Raw genomic sequence first — 24,753 nt, 5'->3', positions numbered from 1 at the left:
GGCCCTTTTGACCGTGGGGCAGTGAGACTTCATTGTAGTGCAGATTTCCTTTGCAAGCTTGCTTGGTTGGCTAAAAAGGGCGTATGCGTTTTTCCCTGAATATATTCAGGAAAAAACGCATACGCCCTTTTTGGCCAAGTGCATCATTGTGGACGTTCTGCCTCTTTTCCTATGCTGTACATGCAATTCCCGTCTACCTCCTGAAATCGGTTTCCTGCAATTCTGCCCCGCTTTCAAGTCCTCTTGGCAGCCTTACTTCAATATATTTTTGGACGATAGCTGTCCTTTATAACTCTGCAGGTTTGTGAATTACAGTGCCCCTGAGCTCCTTTCTTCAACTTGCTTTCTTGTGAGCTGGCCGCAACACCGCAGGATTGCTTCAGGCCCTAGTGTGGTTCCGGCACGGCACGCTGAGCCTTTGGTTAATTCCTCTTCCTGGTGGGAAATGAGAGTTAAATTTGCCCGTCCAGACACCTCCAGCTAGTCTCTCTTTGGTTCTCCCTATTCCTGTACATTTTCCGCAGAAATTGCAAACCGGGCCAAACAGGAGTTTAAAGACACTGACTCTCCAAGTGGGGAGAGTGTTAGTAAAGCGTCTTGAATGTTGCACCCGAGTACCAGGGGACGAAAACTGAGACACATTTGAACACGTTTCCCGATCACACGGTGGATCATACTCTGGGTTCCACATGCATGTTTCAGCTGAAGGAAGAATCCCTTAAACCTGGAGAGTTGAGACCCATGGAATGGGGACCATGCAGTATGACTTCAAAGGGTCTGCATTTGCTCACCGAACCTCACCAATCCTATCACTGCTGCATTTATGCAGCCGTACACACGCTTGATTCTCTTTCGGAGACATATAAATCCGTAGGTTTTAAGATTATTTCTAGTCAGGTATATTCTTAGGCGTTTAATATGGGGTGTTGAGTCCACTGCGTTGAGCAAGGAGTAGCTCTTGTCTATTACATATTTGGCTTATGGAACGGTATCTGTGCTAATTTCAATCTCTGGTTTCATGCAGCACCCCAACTCACCTTTCCCCTCAAGCAAGCATAAGTTGGTTTTCTACATTTGAGACCCTGTTCTGTTTTGTAATTCAGTTCTTGTGTAGCCAAGTTTACCTTCCGTGTAGTAGTGATATCTTATGGTGTTTCTTTTTCTGTGTGACTTATTTCACTTAGAATCATCATACCTGAATCCACTCATTATGCTGCTACGGGCCTGATGACATAGATTTCATTACTGAGTGATATTGCATTGTACGTAAGTACCACAACTTCTTTATCCATTTTTCGCTTTCTGTGATATTGAACTTGTACCGTAAACGAGGTTCTTGTAAACAGAGCCGTCCCAAATTTGGGGTGACTGTGTCTTTTTGAATTTAATTTCCCTAAGCTATAGGACCATAAGTGGAAGTGCCCTAGGCTCTGTTGCTTTGTTTTTTAGATGTTTCAGGAAACACCATACACTTCTCCAGAGTGGCTGTTGGCAATTTACATCCCGCCCATCAGCATAACAATGCTCCCAGTTCTCCATGGCCTGTCCTGCCTTTCTGTATTTTACACTTTTTTCAGATGGCCCTTTTGACCGGGGGGCAGTGAGACTTCATTGTAGTGCAGATATCCTTTGCAAGCTTGCTTGGTTGGCCAAAAAGGGCGTATGCGTTTTTTCCTGAATATATTCAGGAAAAAACGCATACGCCCTTTTTGGCCAAGTGCATCATTGTGGACGTTCTGCCTCTTTTCCTATGCTTTACATGCAATTCCAGTCTACCTCCTGAAATCGATTTCCTGCAATACTGCCCCGCTTTCAAGTCCTCTTGGCAGCCTTACTTCAATATATTTTTGGACGATAGCTGTCATTTATAACTCTGCAGGTTTGTGAATTACAGTGCCCCTGAGCTCCTTTCTTCAACTCGCTTTCTTGTGAGCTGGCCGCAACACCGCACGATTGCTTCAGGCCCTAGTGTGGTTCCGGCACGGCACGATGAGCCTTTGGTTAATTCCTCTTCCTGGTGGGAAATGAGAGTTAAATTTGCCCGTCCAGACACCTCCAGCTAGTCTCTCTTTCGTTCTCCCTATTCCTGTTCATTTTCCACAGAAATTACAAACTGGGCCAAACAGGAGGTTAAAGGCACTGACTCTCCAAGTGGGGAGAGTGTTAGTAAAGCATCTGGAATGTTGCACCCGAGTACCAGGGGACGAAAACGAGACACATTTGAACACGTTTCCCGATCACACGGTGGATCATACTCTGGGTTCCACATGCATGTTTTAGCTGAAGGAAGAATCCCTTAAACCTGGAGAGTTGAGACCCATGGAATGGGTACCATGCAATATGACTTCAAAGGGTCTGCATTTGCTCACCGAACCTCACCAATCCTATCACTGCTGCGTTTATGCCGCTGTACACACGCTTGGTTCTCTTTCGGAGACAAATAAATCCGTAGGTTTTAAGATTATTTCTAGTCAGGTATATTCTTAGGCGTTTAATATGGGGTGTTGAGTCCACTTCGTTCAGCAAGGAGTAGCTCTTGTCTATTGCATATTTGGCTTATGGAACGGTATCTGTGCTAATTTCAATCTCTGGTTTCATGCAGCACCCCAACTCACCTTTCCCCTTAAGCAAGCATAAGTTGGTTTTCTACATTTGAGACCCTGTTCTGTTTTGTAATTCAGTTCCTTTGTAGCCAAGTTTACATTCCGTGTATTGGTGATATCTTATGATGTTTCTTTTTCTGTGTGACTTATTTCACTTAGAATCATCGTACCTGAATCCACTCATTATGCTGCTACGGGCCTGATGACATAAATTTCATTGCTGAGTGATATTGCATTGTACGTAAGTACCACAACTTCTTTATCCATTTTTCGCTTTCTGTGATATTGAACTTGTACCATAAACGAGGTTCTTGTAAACAGAGCCGTCCCAAACTTTGGGGTGGCTGTGTCTTTTTGATTTTAATTTCCCTAAGCTATAGGACCATAAGTGCAAGTGCCCTAGGCTCTGTTGCTTTGTTTTTTAGATGTTTCAGGAAACACCATACACTTCTCCAGAGTGGCTGCTGGCAATTTACATCCCGCCCATCAGCATAACAAGGCTCCCAGTTCTCCATGGCCTGTCCTGCCTTTCTGGATTTTACACTTTTTTCAGATGGCCCTTTGACCGGGGTGAAGTGAGACTTCATTGTAGTGCAGATTTCCTTTGAGAGCTTGCTTGGTTGGCCAGAAAGGGCGTATGCGTTTCTTCCTGAATATATTCAGGAAAAAACGCATACGCCCTTTTTGGCCAAGTGCATCATTGTCGACGTTCTGAGTGTTTTCATATGTTTTCAGTGCAATTCCTGTCTACCTCCTGAAATCGGTTTCCTGCAGTTCTGCCTTGCTCTCAGTGCCTCTTCATAGCCTTACCTCAATATACTTTTGGAGAATAGTTGGCCTTTATAACTCTGCAGGTTTTTGAATTGCAGTGGCCCTTAGCTCCATTTTTCAGCTCTTATTTTTGTGATCTTGCCTCATATCCACAGGATTTCTTCAGGCCCTATTCTTCTTCTGGGGTGCCTTGCTCTGCCTTTGGTTAATTCTTCTTCCTGATGTGAAATTAGAGTGACATGTGCCCATTGAAACCGCTACAGCTATTTTCTCACTGGTTCCCCCTATTCCCATTCATCCTCCGCACTAACTGCAGACTGTGCGATACCGGAACTTAAAGGCATTGACTCTCCATGTGGAGATGTTGTTAGTAAAGTGGCTGGAATGTTGATCCGGAGCCCCAGGAGAGGAAAATGAGGTGCATTTTAGAAACCTTTCCCGATCATATGGTATACCATCCGCTGGATTTCCCATGCATGGTTTAGCTGTAGGAAGATTCCCTTCAACTTGGAGTGTTGGGACCCTTGGAATAAGTAGCATGAAGTATTGCATTAAACTTTCGGCAGTTGCTCACCAAAGCTCTCCAATCCTTTCAGCCCCAAGTGTCCAGCCTTATGTCTTATCCAGCTGTGGGTTTATATGTGGTCATTCCAGGTTGCATCACAGCCCCTGAGCGAATTTTGTAAGAATTTTTCTCTCTTTCATTGTTTCTGCGTTTTGGTTTTAAAATTTATTTCTATAATGGGGTTTAGCTCATTTTCACTGCTGTGTTTGTGCCGCTCTGCGCACACTTGATTCCCTTATGGAGATATATCAATACATGGGTTTTAAGATTCTTATTACTCAGATATATTTCTCTGCGGTGTATAGGGTGTGTTGAGGCCAGTTCATTGAGCGAGGTGTAGATCTTGTCTGATACCTATTTGGTTTATTGAACGGTATCTGTGCTAATTTCAAACTCTGGTTTTATGCATCACCCCACCTCTCCTTTCCCCTTAAGCTGACATAAGTGTGTTTTCTAAATGTGAGACACTGTTCTGTTTTGTAATTCATTTTTTGTGCAGCCATATTTATCCTCCCTCTATAAGTGATATCTTATGATATGTTTCTTTTTCTGTTTGACTTATTTCAAGTAGTATTATCGGACCTCAATCCACTCTTTATCCTTCTACTAGCCTTATTACATTGATTTCATGGTGAAGAGATATTCCATTGTACATAAGTACCACATTTTCTTTATCCATTGTTCTCTTTCCTGGGATATTTAAGGTGTACTGAAGTTGAGGTTCTTGTAAACAGAGTAGCCCTAAACTGTGGTGTGCTTGTGTCTTGTTGATTTTTAGACTTCCCTAGATATACTCCCGTGATTGGAAGTGCCCTATGCTCTGTCGCTCTGTTTTTTAGATGATTTAGGAACCACCATACACTTCTCCAGAGTGGCTCTCGGCAGTTCACACACTGTCCATCAGCGTATAAAGGCTCCCTGTTCTCCATGGCCTGTCCTGCATTTCTGGTGTTTACAATTTTTTCGGATGGCCCTTTTGACCGGTGGGAAATGAGACTTCTTTGTTGTGCACATTTGCATTGCTTGCTTGCTTGGTTGCCCATAAAGTGCGTATGTGTTTTTTCCTGGATATATTCAGGAAAAAACGCATACTCCCTTTTGGGCCAACTGCATCATTGTCGAAATTCTGCCGCTTTTCATGTGCTTTAAAGGCGAGTCCAATCTATCTCTTGAAATCTGTTTCTTGCAATTCTGTCTTGCATTCAGATCCTCTTCTTTGCCTTACCTCAACATATTTTTGGACGTTAGTTTTCATTTATAACTCTGCAGGTTTGTGAATTGCAGTGACCCTGAGCTCCATTTTTTAAGTTGCTCTTTTGTGAGCTGGCCTCAAAACCGCAGGATTGCTTCAGGCCCTATTTTGGCTCCGGCGAGGCGGGCTGAGCCTTTTTTTAATTCTTATTCTTAATGGGAAATTAGAGTGACATGTGCCCGTCCAAACCCCTACAACTATTCTCTCATTGTTTCCCCCTCTTCCCGTTCATCCTCCTCACAATTTGCAAAATGTGTGAAACAGAAGTTTAAATGTGCTGATTCTCTAAGTGGGGAGATTCTAAGTAACGTGGCTGGAATGATGAACAGGAGCACCAGGAGAGGATAAATGAGGTGCATTTTAGACACATCTCCCGATCACATGGTGTACAGTCCTCTGGGTTTTCCATGCATGTTTTAGCTGTAGGAAGATTCCTTCAACCTGCAGATTTGGGACCCATTGAATGGGTACCAGGTAGTATTACTTTAAAGGGTGTGCATTTCCTCACCCAACCTCACATTTCTCTTAGCACGAACAGTTTCCAGCCTTATGTCTCATCCTGCTGTGGGTCTAGATGTGTTCAATCCATGTTGCATCACCGTCCCTGAGGAAAAGTTGTAAGAGGTTTTCTCTGTCTCTCTGTCGTTTATTTTTTTCAATTTATTACTATATTGGTTACAGCTGATTTTCAAAGCTCTGTTTCTTGCTGCTGTACATCCACTTGATTCACGTACAGAGAGACATCAATAAATTCTTTTTCAGATTCTTACCAGTCATAGATATTCTTTTCCGGTGACTTGAGTGTGCTGAGTGCAGTTCTTTTAGCTACCGTGTAGGCCTTGTTGATTATCAGTTTGGTATTTGGAATGGTATCTTTGCTAATTTCAACCTCCTGGATGATGCCTCACCCCTCCCCACCTTTCCCGTTTAGCAGCCTTACGCGTGTTTTCTACATATTTGACTATGTTTTTGTTTTGTAATTTATTTCATGTGTAGCCATTTTGGATTCCACCTTTAAGTGATATCTTATGATATGTGTCTTTTTCTTTTTGAATTATGTCACTTAGAATGATCATACGTAACTCCTCCGGAGTTGTTACAACTGGCCATATTTCATTGATTTCCAGGCTGAGTAATATTCCACTCTACATAAGTACCACATCTCTATCCATTTTTTCCCTCCAGAGACATTTAAGTTATATCCTAGTCGAGGATCTTTTAAACAGAGAGGCAGTAAACATTGGGGTGCCTGTGTCCTCTCGATTTTTGTTTTTCCCAAGATATACGCCCATGAGTGCAAGTGCCCTATGCTCTGTAGCTCATTTTTTAGATGCTTTAGTAAACACAATACACTTCTCCAGAATGGCCGTTGGCAATATACATTTCCACTATAAGCCTCACAGGGCTCCCTCTTCTCCTTGCCCTGTCCTGCATTTCTGGCGTTTACACTTTATGAGGATGGCTCTTCTGACTGATGCGAAGTGATATCTTTTGTAGTATTGATTTCCAGTGCCCACCTGTTTGGTTGGCTAAAAAAGTGTATGCCCTTTTCTTGAATATATACAGAAAAAAACGCATACAGCCTTTTTGGCCAACTGCAATGTCGGAAATGTTCAGCCCCTTTTCTTGTGCTTAATGGCGAATCCTTTCTACCTCCTCAAATCCCTTTCTTGCCATTCTCCCTTGCTTGCCAATCCTTTTCTTTGACTTTCCTCAAGACATTTTTCAGTGATAGATATTTTCAACTCTGCAGTTTCGTGAATTTTACTGCCCCTGAGTTCCATTGTTCAACTTGTGTTTATGGGAACTGGCCACAAAGCAGTGGGATTTCCTCAAGCCCTATACTGTTTCCATGGGCAACCCTAGCCTTTGGTCAATTCATCTTCCTGATTGGAAATTAGAGTGACATGTGCCTGTCTGAACACCTAGGACTTGTCTCTCATTGTTCCTCATCCTTCCGCTTCATCCTCTGGACAAATTCCAAACTGTACGCAACAGGATGTTGACAGTGTTGACATCTCCAAGTGGGGAGACTGTTAGTAAAGACGCTGGAGGGGTGAACCCGAGCACCAGGAGATGAGGAGATGAGATGCCTTTTCCAAACTCTTCCCGATCAGACGGTATACCATCCTCTGGGTGTGACAGACATGTTTTAGCAGTAGGAAGAGTCCCATTCATGTAAGGAGAACACCAGGGCTTTTTCAAAATCAGTGTCTCCCCGAAACCCAAACTGGGGAGTTTTTTAAGCTACGGCTACACATATGTTCATTAAGGGCCTTGGGAAGTAGGCAGAGTCCAAACTTTAGATGACTGAAGTCTTCAGGGTCAGAAGCACTCACCACCGGCTTCCCTTAGGTTACACTTTAACTGTCATTGATAGATGATGTCAATAAAAATATCTATTCTTTTTCCGATTATTTCCCCTTATAGGTTATTGCACAATATTGAGTGTAGTTCCCTGTGCTATACAGTAGTTCCTTGTTGATGATCTATTTTATACATAGCAGTGTGTATGTGTTAATTCCAAACTGTTAATTTATCCCTCCTCCCACCTTTCCCCTTTGGTAATAATAAATTATAAGATTTTATACTTCTCAGAAATGGGGGAGCTGAAAGAGAGGTATCATTTTCAATGGAAAAGCATTTAAAACAAGATTGAAGCTTTAACCAAGATTATTAGATGTACATCCTTGGAAAGAAATCACTTCATTTCTCTAATATTGACCTGACAAATAAGACAAACCTTTTCACTGAACTTGCTTATAATAAAGTGATGGAAATATCAAATGGAAGTGTTAGAAACATCTTATTTTACCCGAGCCTTATAAACTGTTCTATGTTAACTACAGTTTGGCTCACACATCTGTTCATTGAAGTTACAATAGTCTCAATTTCTGTTACTGATCCTCCAGAGTGGACCCCAACAAGGGTCCCCCTGCCCAGTGTCATTGGGGCCAACAGATAGAGACTGAGTTTGGTTCCCAAGCAAAGGAAACTTTATATTTTCATCAGAGAATGGAGAGGTGAGAGCATGCACTACCCCGTGGGCTGTGGGCTGGGCTGCTGTGTAGAGATCCTGTCAGAGTCAGTGAGAGGGAGGGGGCGGAGCTCTCAAGGGCCGGGTTGGCTGCAGCTCAGGCTCTATATCTCGGAGTCTGCACTGGGCCCCAGGAGCTGAGGTGTCGACCCAGCCATTCTGCACCAGGAAATCTGGTCTGAAGTGCCGGGTGTGGAACCTCTGCATGTGGGACCCTAGGAGCACGTGAAATTAGACAAAGCACAAAGGATAAAAAAGGTCAGACTTGACTTTATTGCCCACATTCTATTTTTATCTCCCAGGGATTTTTAATGGGCTTTGCTGGGGACAAACCCCTCCTCTGCCTTTTGTCCCGTTCCTCATTCTTGGAGTGCTGAGGGTGCAGACCCTTCTTCTGTAACTGCTGAGTGCTGAGTTGGGAGCCCTCATACCAGGGGACGAGGGTCAGAACTTCTCCCCAGCAGCCTCCAGGTGACGTTGATTGGCCCCAGGACCCCTGCCTCCCTGCTCGTCCGCCTGAGCACCAGCATTGGAAGTGTTATAGATTCTAATGACCTTTAAGGGTCCAGGAAAGAGATGTGCAGAGACGCTGTGGGGGCCGGTTTCACCCCACCCCACATTTGTTCGGCCACCTTAGGCTGACCGTTTCTGCCAGCCTAGATGCTCTGACCAGTAGTCTGCTCTTTCTTCAATTAGGCCCCTGAATTAACGTAAAAACAGCACCAGGTGTCAGAGCCCTGCCCGCTCAACTCCCAGACAGTCCAGGGTCAGTGGTGATCAAGGACCATGATGGCCACTGAGTCAACAGCCTTTTGAAGTAAACAGGAGTCCAGCCGGTCTTATTGGCCACCATCATCACGGTGTCTGTAGGCTTTTCTATGGTGACGGTGTGATATACGGTTCCCCCGCCAAGATTATTAGCTCCCCTCCGGGTGCAGGAAGTCCTGCAAGCAGTAGTCTACTCCTTCGGGACACACTATTGTTGTTTTATGAGAGAAACTCCAGGTCAAGTGATGTTCACACGAGTCGTCATGGTGCCCTGTTGCCCCCGGTTATCTCTCTGGATGTTGGAGTTGGAGGGCCTCCTCACTCGAGGTCGGTGTGCCCACGGAGCGAACCCTGCAACTTCAGGGCATGGTTGGTGATTAGGATCACCACGTGGGGTCCTTTTCCCTTAGGAGGGAGGTGGCCTTTTGGGCTGCTGATTTCCAGGTTTTTAGATACCGCCAGTATCTTGGCCAGATGTGGCAGTGGGCCAAGCCCCTTGGTGACTGTAGTTTATCCTACCTGGATGGCATTCTTGCGTTGTTCCATTTCAAGTGGTCCCAGTTTTTGCACTAATTCTCCAATGGCGATTCACCTTTCACCGGGAATGGAAAGGTCAAAGGGTTTAGCTCAATTAGGGAGTTCCAGGGCAAGGGTCTGAATTGACTGCTCTTTCCATTCTTGAAAGGCCACTTCTGGATTCTGTTCAAAAGGATCATCATCTTTTCCTTTCAGTGTTTCATATAGAGGCCCAGCTAGTAGACTGTAGTTAGGGATCCAGAAGCAGCAAACCCTGGCCTCCCCAGGAACCCCTAAGCTGTCTTCTAGTTTTAGAAAGGGGTAAGGCTGCAAATGGTTTCTTCCCTTTCCTGGGATGGGCTTCTCTGACCTTGTGTGAGAATGAAACCCAGGCAGGTCACTGCAGTCTGTGATATTTGAGCTTTTTCTTGGACAACTTCTATCCTTTATTGGCTTGGTAGTTCAGAGGCCTCCTTAGTAGGGCTGGCGATCAGAATGTCGTCTGCATATTGAAGGAGGGTTTCCTTTTCCAGAGGTAGAACTTTTCGGTCTTTAGCTAAGCTTTCCCCAAAGATGGTGTGGGAATTTTTGAACCCTTGGGGCAAGACGGCCCGGAAGTATTGTTTTAGTTGTATGTTGAGTCCTGCCACTCACAAGCCAAAATTTCTTGTGACTCTGGGACTAATGGAATACAAAAGAAGGCATCATTGAAGACTAATACAGAATACCATGTCCTGGTGGTTGGTAGAATGACCAGCAGGGTGTAGGAATCAGGAGCAACTGGAGGTATATCCTCGGTGGCTTCACTGACTGTCCTGACATCCTTTACCAGGTCCCCAGCAGCCCATGGGGCTCTCGTGGTCAGGCCAATCCCAGGATATGGAGCTCTCCTGGGCAGGTACCCCACCCCCAACCCAGCCCACGGGGCTCTCATGGTCAGGCCCCTCCCAGGATACAGAGCTACCCTTGCAGGTACCGTGGCAGGGCTGGGCACACAGGAACCGTGCACATAGCCCTCATTGAAGAGCACCCCCAGCTCACCTGTCGCTCAGAGCTGACACAGAGCACCTCAGAGCAGGACTTGAACTAACAAACAGCAGCTCCGACAGGTCTGTGACCCTGGGCATCACTCTGTGTGGCCTCCCTCCACCTGGTCTTCCAGAGACTTCCACTGCACCCAGGGCACCAGGCCTCTGTCTCCAACCACCACCCACCCCTCCTCTCCCTGACTCCTGGGTTCCTCTCATTAGGAGAGGGTTTTCTTGAAGTTGTCTCCCACTCATGGGCCAGATAAAATGATTAGAAAACAAGCCAAAGCTGCAGCCCCTTGTCTATCCTGACTCTCAGGAGCCCACACCTGTTCCTTGGACCTGGCCGGTTCAGCAAGTTCCATTTTCTGCAACTGTGAGCCCCTGAGGGGTGATGATTGGCTGACCTGGGCAACCTTACCATGCCGGCCAGCCCTCCCCAGGTGTGCCTGGGTTGAGATCAATATAAATACCACTCCAGGCAGCAAAAGCCCCTGCAGCTGTGCCTGACGCCATTTTCTCTGCCCTGTCAGCAGTCTCGGGGCTGGGCTGGTGGGAGGGAGTGAGAGGCCACGGCTTTGTGGGTGGCCCAGTGTGAGTGGGGCTCTGCTGGACTTTCTGCAGCAGTTGCCAGGCTGCCACCTGCTAAAGAAGAGGATGTGTCACCCATACCTGCTGCTGGAATTTCTCCCTGGGCAGAGGTGAGGAAGGAAAAAAGCAGTGGGGGCAGGGACAGGACGGGTATCTCAGGCAGGGAAATGGAAATCTTCCAGAAGAGCACCCAGGGCCAGGACCATCCTGGCTGGCCTGCAGGCACCAAGTCAGCTGGCATGCTGTCACTCGTGTGGCTCCATGGCCCTTCCTCTAGGCTTTCAAGTCCTTGTATATATTCAGGTGTTTTACCTGGGAAGGGCGGGAACAGTTCAGCAGCAACTGGCCTGGGGCTCAGCTCACGTTTACTCACAGATGCCTCGGCACGGTGCCCCAGCTTTGCAATGAGGACGCTTGTTGTGTGGGGGCTGCTGGCTGAATGGGAGACGATTCCCCACCACTGACCAACTTCAGAATTGTTTACAACTGGAGCAAGTGCCCTGATACGGTTTTCCTCTGAGTAACTGGTGGGTTCTGTTTTTTTATTTCTCTTTTTTGTTTTTGGTTCAAGGTAGATTTTATTCCTCTTTTTTGTATTTACAGATATAAGCATGGAAATAATTTATTCATATAAATGTATGTGAAGGGAATAATTGTTTTTTCTGTTTTATTTTTTAAATTTTATTTCTTTTTAATTTTGAATTTTATTTTATATTTTTATACAGCAGGTTCTCATTGGTTATCTATTTTATACATATAAATGTTTACATGCCAATCCCAATCTCTCAACTCCTCCCACCACCACCCCTCCAAGAGCTTTCCCCCCTTGTTGTCCATACGATTGTTGTCTACATCTGTTGCTCTATTTATGCCTTGCAAAACGGTTAATCTGTACAGTTTTTCTAGGTTCCACATATATGCATGAATATACAAGATTTGTTTTTCTCTTTCTGACTTACTTCACTCTGTATGACAGTCTCTAGATCCATCGACGTCTCTACAAATGACCCAATTTCATTCCTTTCATGGCTTAGTAATATTCCATTTTATATATGTACCACATCTTTATGCATTCGTCTGTCTGTGGGCATTTAGGTTGCTTCCATTACCTCGATATTGTAAATAGTGATGCAATGAACATTGCGGTGAATGTCTCTTTTTGATTTATGGTTTTGTCTGGGTATATGTCCAGTCCTGGGATCGCTGTATCATATGGTAATTCTATTATTAGTTTCTTAAGAAACTCCATATTGTTCTCCATAGTGACTGTATCAACTTATATTCCCAACAATAGTGGAAGAGGGTTCCTTTTCTCCACACCCTTTCCAGCATTTGTTGTTTGTAGATTTTCAGATGATGCCCATTCTAACAGGTGTGAGGTGATACCTCATTGTTGAGTCCATTTCGTTGAGCAGGGGGTAGGTCTTGTCTATTACATATTTGGCTTATGGAACGGTATCTGTGCTAATTTCAATCTCTGGTTTTATGCAGCACCCCCTTAACTCACCTTTCCCTTTAAGCAAGCATAAGTTGGTTTTCTAATCTTGAGACCCTGTTCTGTTTTGTAATTCAGTTCATGTGTAGCCAAGTTTACATTCCGTGCATTAGTGATACCTTATGATGTTTCTTTTTCTGTGTGACTTATTTCACTTAGAATCATCATGCCTCAATCCACTCATTATGCTGGTACAGGCCTGGTGACACAGATTTCATTGCTGAGTGGTATTCTGTTGTACATAAGTACTGCAACTTCTTTATCAATTATTTGTTCTCTGGGATATTTAACTCGTACTGTAGAAGAGGTTCCTGTAAACAGAGCCGTCCCAAATTTTGGGGTGGCTGTGTCTTTTTGATTTTAATTTCCCTAAGCTATAGGACCATAAGTGGAAATGCCCTAGACTCTGTTGCTTTGTTTTTCAGATGTATCAGGAAACACCATACACTTCTCCAGAGTGGCTGTTGGCAATTTACATCCCGCCCATCAGCATAACAAGGCTCCTTTTTCCCCATGGCCTGTCTTGCCTTTCTGGATTTTACACTTTTCTCAGATGGCCCTTTAGACCGGGGGGAAGTGACACTTCATAGTAGTTCGGATTTCCATTGCAAGCTTGCTTGGTTTGCCAAAAAGGGCATATGTGTTTTTTCCTGAATATATTCAGGAACAAACTCATACGCCCTTTGTTGCCAAGTGCATCATTGTCGATGTTCTGCCTCTTTTCCTATGCTTTAAATGCAATTCCAGTCTACCTCCTGAAATCGGTTTCCTGAAATTCTGCCCCGCTTTCAAGTCCTTTTCGCAGCCTTACTTCAATATATTTTTGGACGTTATCTGTTATTTATAACTCTCCAGGTTTGTGAATTACAGGGCCCCTGAGCTCCTTTCTTCAACTCGCTTTCTTGTGAGCTGGCCGCAAACCCGCAAGACTGCTTCAGGCCCTAATCTGCTTCTGGCAGGGCACGCTGAGCCTTTGGTTAATTTCTCTTCCTGGTGGGAAATGAGTGTTAAATATACCCGTCCAGACACCTACCTCACTCTCAACCCCTTGGTGATGTGGGTCCTCTGGTTTGTGGCCACCTTTGCTGGGTTCCTCACCTTTCGATGATGTGGCCCCACTAGTGTGAGGACACTCCTGCTTGGTTCTCATCCACGTGGTTATGTGGACCCCCTGGTGAGAGTCTGTTCCTGGCTTTGTTCCTCACCCACCTGTGAGGGAGACCCTCTGCTGATAGGTCACTCCTGCATGGCTGGCACACATTGCCTTGGTGAAGTCAGCCGTGTGGTGGCAGTTGGAGCGTGCTGGGAATCTCCTCCCCCCGGTGATGAGGACCCTCTTGCGTCAGGCCCTAACTGCTGGACTCACCAACTTTTCTTAGGGAGCCTGGTGATGCTTTGGCACTCCTCTTAGGATCCCATCTCCATGGGGTTGTGGGCCTTCTGCTCTGAGGTCCCAACGGCTGGGTTGTTCACATTTTCATGATGTGGGCTCTCTGGTGTTCACAGAAGCCTGGATCCCATAGCCTCTGTGCTCTTGGCCGCCTGCTGGGAGGTTCCAACTGCTGGATTCCTCACTTTTTTAATTTTTTGGGCCCTCTGTTGTGAGGATCCTCCTGCCTGCCTCACTCCCATCCCCTTCGTGATGTGTGTCGTCTGGTTTGAGGCCACATGTGCTGGGTTCCTCACCTTTCGATGATGTGGGACCAATGGTCTTAGGAGACTCCTGCCTGGTTCACATCCCCTTGGTGATGTGGGCCCTCTGTTGAGAGTCTGATCCTGGCTGGGTTCCTCACCCATCTGTGAGGTGGGCCGTCTGATGTGAGGTCACTCCTGCCTGGCTTGCTCACCTCGCCTTGTGGACATGAGCCCTCTGGTGGCACTTGGAGCCTGCTGGGAGCCTCCTCTCCTCGGTGATGAGGGCCCTCTGGCATCAGGCCTTAACTGCTGGGCTCCCCACATTTTGTGATGTGCGCCCAGTGGTGCGAGGACACTCCAGCCAGGTTCACATCCCCATTGGGGTGTGGGCCTTCTGCTCTGAGGTCCCAAAGCCTGGGTTGTTCACAGTTTTATGATGTGGGCTCTCTGGTATTAGTTCACTCCTGCCTGCATCCCATAGCTTCTGTGCTCTGGACCGCCTGCTGGGAGGTTCCAAATGCTGGATTCCTCACCTTTCTTATTCTTTGGGCCCTCTGATTTTAGGCTACTCCTGCCTGCCTCACTCCCATTCCCTTTGTGATATGTGTCCTCTGATTTGAGGCCACATGTGCTGGGTTCCGCACCTTTCGATGATGTGACCCCACTGGAGGGAAGACAGTCCTGACTGGTTCCCATCCCCTTGCTGATGTGGGCCCTCAGGTGAGAGTCTGATCCTGGCTGGGTTCCTCACCCATCTGTGAGGTGGGCCCTCTACTATCAGGTAACTCTTGCCTGGGTTGCTCACCTCGCCTTGTTGACATGAGCCCTCTGGTGGCAATTGGACCCTGCTGGGAGCCTCCTCAGCTCTGTGATGAGGGCCCTCTGACGTCAGGCCCTAACTGCTGGGCTCCCCAACTTTTCTTGGTGAGCCCAGTGTTGCTCAAGCACTCCTCTTAGGTTCCCATCACCATGGGGATGTGGGCCTTCTGCTCTGAGGTTCCAACGGCTGGGTTGATCACAATTTCATGATGTGGGCTCTCTGGTGTTAGTTCACTGTGGCCTGGATCCCATAGCCTCTGTGGTCTTGGCTGCCTGCTGGGAGGTTCCAACTGCTCGATTCCTCAACTTTTGTATTCTATGGGTCCTGTGTTGTGATGCTCCTCCTGCCTGCCTCACTTGCAACCCCTTCGTGATGTGGGTCTTCTGGTTTGAGGCCACATGTGCTGGGTTAGGCAACTTTCAATGATGTGGCCCCACTGGTGTGAGGACACTCCTGCCTGGTTCCCATCCCCTTGGTGATGTGGGCCTTCTGGTGACAGTCTTATCCTGGCTGGGTTCCTCACTCTTCTGTGAGGTAGGCCCTCTGCTGTGAGGTCAATCCTGCCTGACTTGCACACATCACCTTGGCGACGTGGGCCCTCTGTTGGCACATGGAACCTGCTGGGAGCCTCCTCCCCTCGGTGATGATGGCCCTCTAGCATCAGGCTCTAACTGCTGGGCTCCCCACGTTTTCTGATGTGAGCCCAGTGATGCCAGGACACTCCTGTCAGGTTCCCATCCCCATGGGGATGTGGGCTTTCTGCTCTGAGGTCCCAATGCCTGGGTTGCTCACAGTTTCATGATGTGGGCTCTCTGGTGTTAGTTAACTCCTGCCTGCATCCCATAGCTTCTGTGCTCTCGGCCGCCTGCTGGGAGGTTCCAAATGCTGGATTCCTCACTTTTTTTATTCTTTGGGCCCTCTGTTTTTAGGCTACTCCTACCTGCCTCACTCCCATCCCCTTTGTGATGTATGTCCTCTGATATGAGGCCACATGTGCTGGGTTCCTCACCTTTCGATGATGTGGCCCCACTGGTGGGAGGACAGTCCTGACTGGTTCCCATCCCCTTGGTGTTGTGGGCCCTCTGGTGAGAGTCTCATCCTGCCTCGGTTCCTCACCCTTCTGTGAGATAGGCCCTCTGCTGTGAGGTCACTACTGCCTGGCTGGCGCATGCCACCTTGTAGACGTGGGCCCTCTGTTGGCAGTTGGAACCTGCTGGGAGTCTCCTCCCCTCAGTTATGAGGGCCCCCTGGCGTCAGGCCCTAACTGCTGGGCTCCTAACATTTTCTGATATGTGCTAAGTGGTGCAAAGCCACTCCTGCCAGGTTCCCATCCCAATGGGGATGTGGGCCTTCTGTTCTGAGGTCCCAACAGCTGGGCTGCTCACAGGTTCATGATGTGGGCCCTCTGCTGTGAGTTCACTGCGGCCTGGATCCCATAGCCTCGGTGCTCTGGGCCACTTGCTGGGAGGTTCCAACTGCTGGATTCCTCAACTTTTATATTCTATGGACCCTGTGTTGTGAGGCCAGTCCTGCCAGCCTCATTCCGAACCCCTTGGTGATGTGGTTCCTCTGGTTTGAGGACACATGTGCTGGGATCCTCACCTTTCGATGATGTTGTCCCACTGGTGTGGGGACACTCCTGCCTGGTTCCCATCCCCTTGGTGATGTGGGCCCTCTGGTGAGAGTCTGATCCTGGCTGTGTTCCTCACCCTTCTGTGAGGTGGGCCCTCTGCTGTGAGGTCACTCCTGCCAGACTGGCACACATCGCCTTGGCGACGTTGGCCCTCTGGTGGCAGCTGGAGCCTGCTGGGAGCCTCCTCCTCTCGGTGATGAGTGCCCTCTAGCGTCAGGCCCTAACTTCTGAGCACCCCACGTTTTCTGATGTGAGCCCAGTGATGCCAGGACACTCCTGTCATGTTCCCATCACCATGGGGATGTGGGCCTTCTGCTCTGAGGTCCCAATGTCTGGGTTGCTCACAGTTTCATGATGTGGGCTGTCTGGTGTTAGTTCACTCTGGCCTGGTTCCTCTAGCCTCTGTGCTCTGGGCCGCCTGCTGGGAGGTTCCAACTGCTGGATTCCTCACCTTTCTTATTTTTGGGCCCTCTGTTATGAGGCTCCTCCTGCCTGCCTCACTCCCAGCCCCTTGGTGATGGGTGTCCTATGGTTTGAAGCCACATGTTCTGGGTTCCTCACCTTTAGATGATGTGGCCCTACTCATGTGAGGACACTCCTGCCTGGTTCCAATCCATTTGGTGATGTGGGCCCTCTGGTGCGAGTCTGATCCTGACTGGGTTCGTCACACTTCTTTGAGGTGGGCCCTCTGCTGTGAGGTCATTCGTGCCTGGTTGGCACACATCGCCTTGGCGACGTCAGCCCTCTGGTGGCAGTTGGAGCCTGCTGGGAGCCTCCTTCCCTTGGTGATGAGGGTCCTCTGGCGTCAGGCCCTAACTGCTGGTCGCCCAAAATTTTCTGATACGTTCTCAGTGGTGCGAGGACACTCCTACCAGAATTCCATCCCCATGGGGATGTGGGCCTCCTGCTCTGAGGTCCCAATGGCTGGGTTGCTCAGTTTCATGACATGGGCCCTCTTCTGTGAGTTCACTGTGGCCTGGATCCCATAGCCTCAGTGCTCTGGGCCGCCTGCTGGGAGGTTCCAACTGCTGGATTCCTCACTTTTTTATTCTATGTGCCCAGTGTTGTGAGGTTACTCCTGCCTGCCTCACTCCGAGGTCCTTGGTGATGTGGGTCCTCTGGTTTGAGGACACATGTGCTGAGTACCTCAGCTTTCGATGATGTGGCCCCACTGATGTGAAGACACTCCTGCCTGGTTCCCATCCCCTTGGTGATGTGGGCCCTCTGGTGAGAGTCTGATGTTGGCTGGGTTTCTCACCCTTCTGTGAGGTGGGACCTCTGCTGTGAGGTAACTCCTGCCTGGCATGCTCACGTTGCCTTGGCAATGTGAGCCCTCAGGTGGCAGTTGGAGCCTGCTGGGAATCTCCTCCCCTCAGTTATGAGAGCTCTGGATAAAACACATATGCCCTTTTTTGCCAAGTGCATTATTTTCCAAGTTCTGTCTCTTTTCCTATGCTTTAAGAACTACTCCCGTGTACGTTCTGAAATCAGTTTCCAGCAATTCTGCCCGGCATTCAAGTCCTCATCGCAGCCTTACTTCAGTATAATTTTGGATGATAGCTGTCATTTATAACTCCGCAGGTTTCTGAATTACAGTGCCCCTGAGCTGCTTTCTTCAACTCGCTTTCTTGTGAGCTGGCCGCAACACCGCAGGATCTCCTCAGGCCCTAATCTAGTTCCAGCATGGCACGCAGAGCCTTTGGTTCATTTATCTTCCTGGTGGGAAATGAGATTTAAATTTGCCCGTCCTCACAGCTCCAGCTAGTCTCTCATTGGTTCTCCCTATTCCTGTTCATCTTACGCAGAAATTGCAAACTGGGCCAAACAGGAGGTTAAAGGCACTGACTCTCCAAGTGGGTAGAGTGTTAGTAAAGCGTCTGGAATGTTGCACCCGAGTACCAACGGACGAAAACTGAGACACATTTGACCACGTTTCCTGATCACACGGTGGATCATACTCTGTGTTCCACATGCATGTTTCAGCTGAAGGAAGAATCCCTTAAACCTGGAGAGTTGCGACCCATGGAATGGGTACCATGCAGTATGACTTCAAAGGGTCTGCATTTGCTCACCGAACCTCACCAATCCTATCACTGCTGCGTTTATGCCGCCGTACACACGCTTGATTCTCTTTCGGAGACATATAAATCCATAGGTTTTAAGATTATTTCTAGTCAGGTATATACTTAGGCGTTTAATATGGGGTGTTGAGTCCACTGCGTTGAGCAAGGAGTAGCTCTTGTCTATTACATATTTGGCTTATGGAACGGTATCTGTGCTAATTTCAATCTCTGGTTTTATGCAGCACCCCAACTCACTTTTCCCCTTAAGCAAGCATAAGTTGGTTTTCTACATTTGAGACCCTGTTCTGTTTTGTAATTCAGTTCCTGTGTAGCTAAGTTTACATTCCGTGTAGTAGTGATACCTTATGATGTTTCTTTTTCTGTGTGACTTATTTCACTTAGAATCATCGTACCTGCATCCACTCATTATGCTGCTACGGGCCTGATGACATAGATTTCATTGCTGAGTGATATTGCATTGTACGTAAGTACCACAACTTCTTTATCCATTTTTCGCTTTCTGTGATATTGAACTTGTACCGTAAACGAGGTTCTTGTAAACAGAGCCAGCCCAAACTTTGGGGTGGCTGTGTCTTTTTGATTTTAATTTCCCTAAGCTATAGGACCATAAGTGGAAGTGCCCTAGGCTCTGTTGCTTTGTTTTTTAGATGTTTCAGGAAACACCATACACTTCTCCAGAGTGGCTGTTGGCAATTTACATCCCGCCCACCAGCATAACAAGGCTCCCAGTTCTGCATGGCCTGTCCTGCCTTTCTGGATTTTACACTTTTTTCAGATGGCCCTTTTGACCGGGGGGCAGTGAGACTTCATTGTAGTGCAGATTTCCTTTGCAAGCTTGCTTGGTTGGCCAAAAAGGGCGTATGCGTTTTTTCCTGAATATATTCAGGAAAAAACGCATACGCCCTTTTTGGCCAAGTGCATCATTGTGGACGTTCTGCCTCTTTTCCTATGCTTTACATGCAATTCCCGTCTACCTCCTGAAATCGGTTTCCTGCAATTCTGCCCCGCTTTCAAGTCCTCTTGGCAGCCTTACTTCAATATATTTTTGGACGATAGCTGTCATTTATAACTCTGCAGGTTTGTGAATTACAGTGCCCCTGAGCTCCTTTCTTCAACTCGCTTTCTTGTGAGCTGGCCGCAACACCGCAGGATTGCTTCAGGCCCTAGTGTGGTTCCGGCACGGCACGCTGAGCCTTTGGTTAATTCCTCTTCCTGGTGGGAAATGAGAGTTAAATTTGCCCGTCCACACACCTCCAGCTAGTCTCTCATTGGTTCTCCCTATTCCTGCACATTTTCCGCAGAAATTGCAAACTGGGCCAAACAGGAGTTTAAAGGCACTGACTCTCCAAGTGGGGAGAGTGTTAGTAAAGCGTCTTGAATGTTGCACCCGAGTACCAGGGGACGAAAACTGAGACACATTTGAACACGTTTCCTGATCACACGGTGGATCATACTCTGTGTTCCACATGCATGTTTCAGCTGAAGGAAGAATCCCTTAAACCTGGAGAGTTGAGACCCATGGAATGGGTACCATGCAGTATGACTTCAAAGGGTCTGCATTTGCTCACCGAACCTCACCAATCCTATCACTGCTGCGTTTAAGCAGCCGTACACAGGCTTGATTCTCTTTCGGAGACATAAATCCGTAGGTTTTAAGATTATTTCTAGTCAGGTATATTCTTAGGCGTTTAATATGGGGTGTTGAGTCCACTGCGTTGAGCAAGGAGTAGCTCTTGTCTATTGCATATTTGGCTTATGGAACGGTATCTGTGCTAATTTCAATCTCTGGTTTCATGCAGCACCCCAACTCACCTTTCCCCTTAAGCAAGCATAAGATGGTTTTCTACATTTGAGACCCTGTTCTGTTTTGTAATTCAGTTCCTGTGTAGCCAAGTTTACATTCCGTGTATTGGTGATATCTTATGATGTTTCTTTTTCTGTGTGACTTATTTCACTTAGAATCTTCATACCTGAATCCACTCATTATGCTGGTACGGGCCTGATGACATAGATTTCATTGCTGAGTGATATTGCATTGTACGTAAGTACCACAACTTCTTTATCCATTTTTCGCTTTCTGTGATATTGAACTTGTACCATAAACGAGGTTCTTGTAAACAGAGCCTTCCCAAACTTTGGGGTGGCTGTGTCTTTTTGATTTTAATTTCCCTAAGCTATAGGACCATAAGTGGAAGTGCCCTAGGCTCTGTTGCTTTGTTTTTTAGATGTTTCAGGAAACACCATACATTTCTCCAGAGTGGCTGTTGGCAATTTACATCCCGCCCATCAGCATAACAAGGCTCCCAGTTCTCCATGGCCTGTCCTGCCTTTCTGGATTTTACACATTTTTCAGATGGCCCTTTTGACTGGGCGGCAGTGAGACTTCATTGTAGTGCAGATTTCCTTTGCAAGCTTGCTTGGTTGGCCAAAAAGGGCGTTAGCGTTTTTTCCTGAATATATTCAGGAAAAAACGCATACGCCCTTTTTGGCCAAGTGCATCGTTGTGGACGTTCTGCCTCTTTTCCTATGCTTTACATGCAATTCCATTCTACCTCCTGAAATCGGTTTCGTGCAATTCTGCACCACTTTCAAGTCCTCTTGGCAGCCTTACTTCAATATATTTTTGGACGATAGCTGTCATTTATAACTCTGCAGGTTTGTGAATTACAGTGCCCCTGAGCTCCTTTCTTCAACTCGCTTTTTTGTGAGCTGGCCGCAACACCGCAGGATTGCTTCAGGCCCTAGTGTGGATCCGGCACAGCACGCTGAGCCTTTGGTTAATTCCTCTTCCTGGTGGGAAATGAGAGTTAAATTTGCCCGTCCAGACACCTCCAGCTAGTTTATCATTGGTTCTCCCTATTCCTGTACATTTTCCGCAGAAATTGCAAACTGGGCCATACAGGAGGTTAAAGGCACTGACTCTCCAAGTGGAGAGAGTGTTAGTAAAGCGTCTGGAGTGTTGCACCCGAGGACCAGGGGACGAAAACTGAGACACATTTGAACACGTTTCCTGATCACACGGTGGATCATACTCTGTGTTCCACATGCATGTTTTAGCTGAAGGAAGAATCCCTTAAACTTGGAGAGTTGAGACCCATGGAATGGGTACCATGCAATATGACTTCAAAGGGTCTGCGTTTGCTCACCGAACCTCACCAATCCTATCACTGCTGCGTTTATGCTGCTGTACACACGCTTGATTCTCTTTCGGAGACATATAAATCCGTAGGTTTTAAGATTATTTCTAGTCAGGTATATTCTTAGGCGTTTAATATGGGGTGTTGAGTCTACTTCGTTCAGCAAGGAGTAGCTCTTGTCTATTGCATATTTGTCTTATGGAACGGTATCTGTGCTAATTTCAATCTCTGGTTTCATGCAGCACCCCAACTCACCTTTCCCCTCAAGCAAGCATAAGTTGGTTTTCTACATTTGAGACCCTGTTCTGTTTTGTAATTCAGTTCTTGTGTAGCCAAGTTTACCTTCCGTGTAGTAGTGATATCTTATGGTGTTTCTTTTTCTGTGTGACTTATTTCACTTAGAATCATCATACCTGAATCCACTCATTATGCTGCTACGGGCCTGATGACATAGATTTCATTGCTGAGTGATATTGCATTGTACGTAAGTACCACAACTTCTGTATCCATTTTTCGCTTTCTGTGATATTGAACTTGTACTGTAAACGAGGTTCTTGTAAACAGAGCCGTCCCAAAGTTTGGGGAGGCTGTGTCTTTTTGATTTTAATTTCCCTAAGCTATAGGACCATAAGTGGAAGTACCCTAGGCTCTGTTGCTTTGTTTTTTAGATGTTTCAGGAAACACCATACACTTCTCCAGAGTGGCTGTTGGCAATTTACATCCCGCCCATCAGCATAACAAGGCTCCCAGTTCTCCATGGCCTGTCCTGCCTTTCTGGATTTTACACTTTTTTCAGATGGCCCTTTTGACCGGGGGGCAGTGAGACTTCATTGTAGTGCAGATTTCCTTTGCAAGCTTGCTTGGTTGGCCAAAAAGGGCGTATGCGTTTTTTCCTGAATATATTCAGGAAAAAACGCATACGCCCTTTTTGGCCAAGTGCATCATTGTGGACGTTCTGCCTCTTTTCCTATGCTTTACATGCAATTACTGTCTACCTCCTGAAATCGGTTTCCTGCAATCCTGCCCCGCTTTCAAGTCCTCTTGGCAGCCTTACTTCAATATATTTTTGGACGATAGCTGTCATTTATAACTCTGCAGGTTTGTGAATTACAGTGCCCCTGAGCTCCTTTCTTCAACTCGCTTTCTTGTGAGCTGGCCGCAACACCGCAGGATTGCTTCAGGCCCTAGTGTGGTTCCGGCACGGCATGCTGAGCCTTTGGTTAATTCCTCTTCCTGGTGGGAAATGAGAGTTAAATTTGCCCGTCCAGACACCTACAGATAGTCTCCCATTGCTTCTCCTTATTCCTGTTCATCTTCCGAAGAAATTGCAAACAGGGCCAAACAGGAGGTTAAAGGCACTGACTCTCCAAGTGGGGAGAGTGTTAGTAAAGCGTCTGGAATGTTGCACCCGAGTACCAGGGGACGAAAACTGAGACACATTTGAACACGTTTCCCGATCACACGGTGGATCATACTCTTGGTTCCACATGCATGTTTTAGCTGAAGGAAGAATCCCTTAAACATGGAGAGTTGAGACCCATGGAATGGGTACCATGCAATATGACTTCAAAGGGTCTGCATTTGCTCACCAAACCTCACCAATCCTATCACTGCTGCGTTTATGCCACTGTACACACGCTTCATTCTCTTCCGGAGACATATAAATCCATAGGTTTTAAGATTCTTACTAGTCAGGTATATTGTTAGGCGTTTAATATGGGGTGTTGAGTCCACTTCGTTGAGCAAGGAGTAGCTCTTGTCTATTACATATTTGGCTTATGGAACGGTATCTGTGCTAATTTCAATCTCTGGTTTTATGCAGCACCCCAACTCACCTTTCCCCTTAAGCAAGTATAAGTTGGTTTTCTACATTTGACACCCTGTTCTGTTTTGTAATTCAGTTCCTGTGTAGCCAAGTTTACATTCCATGTAGTAGTGATATCTTATGATGTTTCTTTTTCTGTGTGACTTATTTCACTTATAATCATCGTACCTGAATCCACTCATTATGCTGCTACGGGCCTGATGACATAGATTTCATTGCTGAGTGATATTGCATTGTACGTAATTACCACAACTTCTTTATCCATTTTTCGCTTTCTGTGATATTGAACTTGTACCGTAAACGAGGTTCTTGTAAACAGAGCCGGCCCAAACTTTGGGGTGGCTGTGTCTTTTTGATTTTAATTTCCCTAAGCTATAGGACCATAAGTGGAAGTGCCCTAGGCTCTGTTGCTTTGTTTTTTAGATGTTTCAGGAAACACCATACACTTCTCCAGAGTGGCTGCTGGCAATTTACATCCCGCCCATCAGCATAACAAGGCTCCCAGTTCTCCATGACCTATCCTGCCTTTCTGGATTTTACACTTTTTTCAGATGGCCCTTTTGACTGGGGGGCAGTGAGACTTCATTGTAGTGCAGATTTCCTTTGCAAACTTGCTTGGTTGGCCAAAAAGTGCGTATGCGTTTTTTCCTGAATATATTCAGGAAAAAACGCATACGCCCTTTTTGGCCAAGTGCATCATTGTGGACGTTCTGCCTCTTTTCCTATGCTTTACATGCAATTCCCGTCTACGTCCTGAAATCGGTTTCCTGCAATTCTGCCCCGCTTTCAAGTCCTCTTGTCAGCCTTCCTTCAATATATTTTTGGAAGATAGCTGTCATTTATAACTCTGCAGGTTTGTGAATTACAGTGCCCCTGAGCTCCTTTCTTCAACTCGCTTTTTTGTGAGCTGGCCGCAACACCGCAGGATTGCTTCGGGCCCTAGTTTGGTTCCGGCATGGCATGCTGATCCTTTGGTTAATTCCTCTTCCTGGT

Source organism: Leucopleurus acutus (assembly GCF_964270905.1).
Source record: "Leucopleurus acutus genome assembly, chromosome: 1".
NCBI lineage: Eukaryota > Metazoa > Chordata > Mammalia > Artiodactyla > Delphinidae > Leucopleurus > Leucopleurus acutus.
Note: the sequence above shows the minus strand (reverse complement) of the source record.